The sequence below is a fragment of the Antedon bifida genome, chromosome 2, assembly GCF_963402885.1.
Source record: "Antedon bifida chromosome 2, ecAntBifi1.1, whole genome shotgun sequence".
In the NCBI taxonomy this organism is placed as follows: domain Eukaryota; kingdom Metazoa; phylum Echinodermata; class Crinoidea; order Comatulida; family Antedonidae; genus Antedon; species Antedon bifida.
The window spans coordinates 16198726-16205357 of record NC_136227.1 but is presented as its reverse complement, the minus strand read 5'-3'; the positions used below and the strand labels follow the sequence as shown (position 1 = coordinate 16205357).

The window sequence follows — 6632 nt, the reverse complement described above, 5'->3', positions numbered from 1 at the left end:
TTTATTATAGCAGCTAGTATGAGAAGGAAATCAACAGCAACAAAAGAATTCCATGAAGAAAAGAAGTCAGGTAGAAAATGTTTAATTACATAAAAATTAAAAATTCACCTATTTTTTGTTTAATTTTTTCTTTTTGTTCCAACTGAATTCCAAATGCTGTTAAATGCTTATTATCTTTTTTTTATGACTCCAGAGAACTCTGATGACAGCAATCAAGGTATTAGAAAACAAAAGAGAAAAAAAGGTAGGGCTATCTACAAATTGATTGATTGATAGACAACCTAGAAATGTATAGTTGAACATTAGAGCTTAAACATACATATTTTATAGTACTTGCTTTGTTTGTTTCTTTATTTGCACGATAGCGTCTACTATTTTAAGTTACTGCCCCGAATTTGTGGCTGTTTACAGATTTTCTTTTACTATGGATATGGATAAATTATAATACTCGTATTGCCCAAGAACTTCATTTACCCAAACCAAGACGTACTGCCTTCAGACATTTAATCAGATATACTGGTCCCATGAATTGGAATAAAATACCGTTACAAATCAAACATTTGGCAACTAAATTTTTATTTAATAAAAAACTTAAATCTTTCCTTATCTCTAAATATTAATGTTTTCCCCTGGTGATGTGTGTGTGCGTGTATCTGTGTTGTTTGTGTATGTACTGTATATAGATGTCTGTTTGCTCGTGTCCTGTAAGTTTATTCTGTACCTGTGTCTTTGTGTTCTGTCTTTATTTATTGTAATATTATATTTTTCCCCTGTATATATTACTCTTCTGTGTGGGCTTCCACATTACAGGCTTTCCTTTCGTGGAGTGCCATCTTTCTTTTTACATTTTGTTGTATTACTATAAGGTTTATTTTTGGTTAATAAATATAAAAAAAGAAGAAGAAAGAGAAAATATTAATAATTTTATGAAATTTAAAATAAAAGAGTAATGATATGTTTTTATATATATATTTATCAAAATGAATTATTTGGAATTCAATACTACCTACCTTATTTAAGTACCTTATTAATTTATATTATTGTAATAGAAAATGAATGTTTACGTTGAGCTTGAAATCAATTCAAATGTGTTTTCTCCTAAGGGAGTTGAATCAATTTGAATTTGAATATACTTACAGAACGGTTATTTAAAAAAAAAAATAATTATATTGATGTCACAAATATTTGAGTATATTTTGTTTTTCTTCAATATGGGCCAAAATAATAAATACCGCACCCTCTCTTTCATTACTCTCTCTATTTTGCAAAGTATTTTTCTCAGTTTCTCAGTGCTTAATTTATTTTATTTAGCTTTTATATCCCAAGTAAACACAACATTTTTGTGTAATTTCTATATTTTATTTTAGGTGTTCTTAGATTTTAGTAGAAAAAGTGGTATATATTTCTATTAGAGCTGAAATCCATATTACTGGATCTTTCTCATGTATGAGCATGATTTCAATAATACCAAATAAATTGTGAAAACACTATTACACAGTTTTAGTTAACTCTGTATGAATGTTTGATGAAATGATAGATGACATTTTATTGTGTTTTTACATATTTCCACATTAATTATTGCAGAAACCAGTTGTACTTGCATTTGAGACATCATGATTAAACATTGGAGGAGCAGCATTGGTATAACCTTAATCAGCAACAAGTATATAGAAGAGACGGATTGTATAACAATGAGGATTAAAAAGCATATGTTTTAATTTAATTTTGACTTTTAAAAAGGGTCATGGGATTGAAGTTGTGTGAATACACAATCATGATGTACTCGGACCAAACATCATCAGCTGCTGTCTAGTTTCTTTAATCTGGACTGTAAAAAGAAGGATTATGTGATTGAAGTTGGGTGAATACATGATATATGAAGGCCTACTCTACACCAAACAAAACATCATCAGCTGCTTTCTAGTTTCTGTCAAATAAACCCTGACAAATAAAGGTGTTACTTTATGTATCTATCATCAACAGGCCTCCTAAACCTAAAATGGAATTGTCCTATTCTCGCCATTCATCACCATGAATTTATATTTTACTGGCCATACAGATGCCTCTAATCACTCAATCACATCCAATATTACGGTGTGACTTGATCCATTACGTTTCTTGGGGAAAATCAATTATTTATGTAAATATTTATTTTATGTTATATTATGATGAAAACCTGTAATAAGTATTTGATTGTTGGTAGGTGTGCATTTACACCTGTTAGCACTTTCTGTGACTGGGTTATTTTTGTATAATATTGTTTGAGACAGTATAATGATAATGATGTGTATTTTGCCATATCAAAGTAATATTAAAGTTATTCTTTAACAGGTAAATTAATTTGATTACATTTTGTCTGGAAAATCGTCGCGAGCAAAAGTAAACTAAGATTTCAAACCACAAGTATTGTGCATGATGCTAATTAGGATTGTTTACAACTCGAAAGAAGGTGTTTTCACACAGATCGCGGGGAAGTTTTATGATTATGCATACAGAGTAGCCAAACAAGCGCCGCCGTTGCATTATGAGATATATTTTGATTGAAAACTTTGACTGGAAGAAAAAACATCTGTATTTCAGTTAAATGATTTTTTTTGGGACTAATTTTTGGTGAAATTAAATAACTATTATGATACTTCAAAATAAACCACTTTTTTTCTAAATCTTTTTTTTTTATTTGTTTGGAATTAGTCAAAGGGACAATACATCTTTAACTTTAAACTTATATTATTTGTAAATATTAAAAGTGTACTATAATTTAAGACCATATTATAAGATAAATAAAAACGGGAATATTCAGATTATAGGGAGATGCCATCTTATTTTGATCCGCCACTTTGTGCTTTGTACACAAGTACATGCATTCATATTCTATTTTAATAAATGATATAGAATAATATTATCTTTAAAAGTGAATTTTTGTTGTCTGTTGTTGTGTGGCAAGTAAACTACTGTAATTAAATAATAAAGAGTAAAAAGTATGTGAAGGTAAACTGGTTTGTTTTGTTCAATCTTGTATGAACGAATAAATACAGTTATTGGTTATCCGCCCTTGGTGGATAACCCCTAGTTATTGTCAGGATCTTTTTTTTTCTATCTTATTCTTATTTCTTTCCCAGAATTTTGTTGCACGTGTATCTCTACTTTTTGTGGATATAACATCGTATAACGTTGTCAGAAGATTGACCTTAAACTTTATGAAATTGTATTTCATAATATGGAGCAACGTTTTACATGATAAAAATGGCATGCTACGCTAAAAATTACGCGAGTACGCGTTTTTGAAATTTCAAAAGCGCAAAATTATAATTTTGAATCAATTTTGCGTACATTTCATGTCATTTTGAGCATTTCAAAATTGGATATTTTGTTTGCGTTTTGCGCACGCGCTTGTGCGCACAGCTCGTAGAAAGCGTAGAAAAATGGTTTTTGCAATTGATTTTTGTTTTTCATACCACCTGTAGTAGATTTCATTCATTTTGAGTAACTTTAATTGCAAAATAACGACGCACGTGTACGTTAAACTTTAATAATCGTGTGCTAAAGAATAGGAATTTAATGCAAATTTGCAAATTATTTTTAATCAGTTATAGCTCCTCAGGATGGCTGGTTACCCCAATTTTTTATGTATTATGGAAGCTGATGACTTGTAGATATCAATTGATGTAAAATTTGTACCTACCGAATGTTCTGACCACTCGCATTAAAAAAAATATTTTTTTGCTTTAGTACTAGTTAATCCCATTCAATAGAGCGCATTGCGCTTATGCTTATCCCATTTCACCCTAGATTTTAATATTTTCTTTCTCAATCAATTCTCTTTTACATGTATTAAAAAAATTGAAATTTTCTTACGTCATCATATTAAAAAATTAGAATAACGTGACCTACTTAATTTCGTCTATACAGTATATTTCAATCTGTCATAGATCCTCGAAATGAAAAGTTACCCGCATGATTAAAACTTATTATGGAATCTGTTGAATTGTAGATATGAATTCCTATAAAAATGTTGTCTATCTGATGTCATGACGTCATCATATGGCAAGTTGAATTCAAAAAGTCAGATTTTCATCTCTTTCGTAAAAATTCACCGCATTTAAAATAGCGCGCATCTCGCTTTTTTGTGTCTAAAATTCTTCAGATTTTCATTAATGTAATTATTTATATTAATTATCTTCTAAAATTGCTATCTTTATATTACATTTTGATGATGTCATCAAGTTAAAAAATGGATTAAAAAATGGGTCTCGTAATTTCATCTTTGCCACACTGTATATATTACATTAATTTAACTTTTCCCTGATAACATAAACGTAAATACTGTTATGCTTTATGACACAAAATAGATACAATTCAAAACTGTAAACATATTTAATTCATGTTATAGGATGGCATAATAATTGTCGGCGTTCATGTAGGCCTATGTGGTGTATGTTGCGTTTGCGCGGATAACCCGAACTCGTAAAAGTGACGAGTTCAAATCTAGTTATAGTATTGGTATAGGTTTCATTCCTTTTCGTCAGCATAATGACACACATACTAATCAGGACATTGATGCCAGTTTATTGATTTATTTAATCGTTATTATTTACCTTATTAAATGAATATTTAGTGTCTGCTTGCTAATTTATATTTAGTTGAACCAATAAACATTTTGACAATGTATGGAATGCGGGCATAAAAGGTCTGGAAATGTATTGATACATTATATAAAGATGCAAAGGGAAAAGTAAAATTGGAAGATATTTTGACGAAGGAATTTAAGATGAGGTTTTAACCAGGGCCCTTTCGTCCATACTAGGCCTATTAGCTGCATTTTCATAAATTTCATAAAGAGAATACTTTTGTATATAAAAACTTTCAGATTCTGAAGTCCGTTTAGTCAGTTTATATACACTCCCTCTACAGCAAAGAATTAGAATATCGTACAGTAACACAATGACTCAGCGGCAGTATGGTAAAAGGCACACCACAATAAAGACAACCGGACACGTAGAACTCAAGTGGAATAAGATCTTTATTCGTCAAAACCAAATATCACAATAACATAACAACCAGCGGCCACAGTGTAAATGTCAACCTAGCTAGAAGGCGCTAGACTGGCATAATCATTTTTTTTCTCTCTTTTCATAAAACACAAAAGTTAACAAAACAAAAACAAAGCAAACAAAAGCACTCAAATTCTGAGGGCAAGCATTGGAAACCTAAAATTGATTTAAAAAATGGGTAACTATATGGTACGTATGAGACATTAAAAATCAAGAACGTAGTCAGAGAGATGACTAGGAAATCTGCGTGAACGTGTGGATGTGCGATGAGACGACTGTGCTGGAACTTCCATTGGGGATTCTGTATGGATGATGGCTTGTCGTTCACCTCACTAGAATGATCATTAGAGAATCAACACTCTACTATCAAATAACAAAACAATAAATCACTACATGGTGGCAGCAGTAAATTTGAGACGTTCCCGAGAAGTCAGTGAACATTCTTTTAAGATTCATGATTTAAGTATTAAGAAGAAGAAGTGACAGTGCCTACTCTACGGGCATGTTAAATTGGTAACCAACAAGTTAAATGGTTACGAAGATCTGGATTCCTGACAGTTTTTATACCTTTGTTTAAATATTACGACGAAGAAGTACCTTTGAGCTGAAGACTGCTGGGGGTCTAGGACAACTACCCCCTGGACAACTACCACTCGGACAATTACCACCTGGACAATTACCCTGCTAGGACAACTACCACACGGACAACTACCCTCTTAGGACAATTACCCTCTAGGACAACTACCCGCTAGGACAACTACCCCCTAGGACCAATACCCCCTAGGACAACCCCCCCCCCCCCCCCCCAGGACAACTATCCCCTAGGACAATTACCCTCTAGGACAATTACCCTCTAGGACAATTACCCTCTAGAACAACTACCCCCTAGAACAACTACCCTTGGGAAAACTACTCCCTAGGACAACTACCCCCTAGTACTACTACCCCTGGGTAGGTAACAGTCAAACCAATATTCCATATTTACTGAACTTGCAGTAAACGTATAATGTCATTAAACAGCATGAACAAAATCAGGCCAATTGTATCGATAGTAAGGGGCTGATAAAAAAAAATGTTTATATGATTTTCGATGACTGGAGCAACTTGGTAAACTGTGTTCCTAGATTTCTATAAGGCATCTTCATGTCAAGTGTAATTTATTATAAATTAAATTAAATGAAAAGACTAAGATGTAGGTGTCATGAGATTAGTTATTCTAGGTTTGGTTGTCCAGAGTGTGTTATTGTTCTAGAGGGGTAGTTTTCCAAGGGGAATATTCAATTCAATTTATTCCGGATTTTACTGGGGGACTCATCGCTTTCGATGGGACGTCCTATCCCAAATTTACAAATTTAATATAATTAAATAGACTGGTTAAGACCAAACATTGGTTATTTCAAACTCATATAAGATCATGATAGACACATAACTGAATAATATAAAATAAAAGATAAGCAAAACACTAACACTAAAGTTTTCTTTCGTAGAACACTCTTAAAGTATAACAGAAAAAAGTTTTAACATCAAGAAGGGTACGCATATGTCCTGGACATCTGAAGGCTTAAGTCCCAGATCCGATGG

General features: G+C 32.0%; 1 long non-coding RNA gene across 1 annotated transcript; it reads left to right on the top strand.

Moving 5' to 3' along the window:
* The first annotated feature begins 11 nt into the window (after positions 1-11).
* LOC144835870 (uncharacterized) lies at positions 12-2166 on the top strand. Its single transcript, XR_013611113.1, has 3 exons — positions 12-70; positions 194-244; positions 1585-2166. It is a non-coding gene; the product is annotated as an uncharacterized LOC144835870 (long non-coding RNA).
* Positions 2167-6632: the final 4466 nt, after the last annotated feature.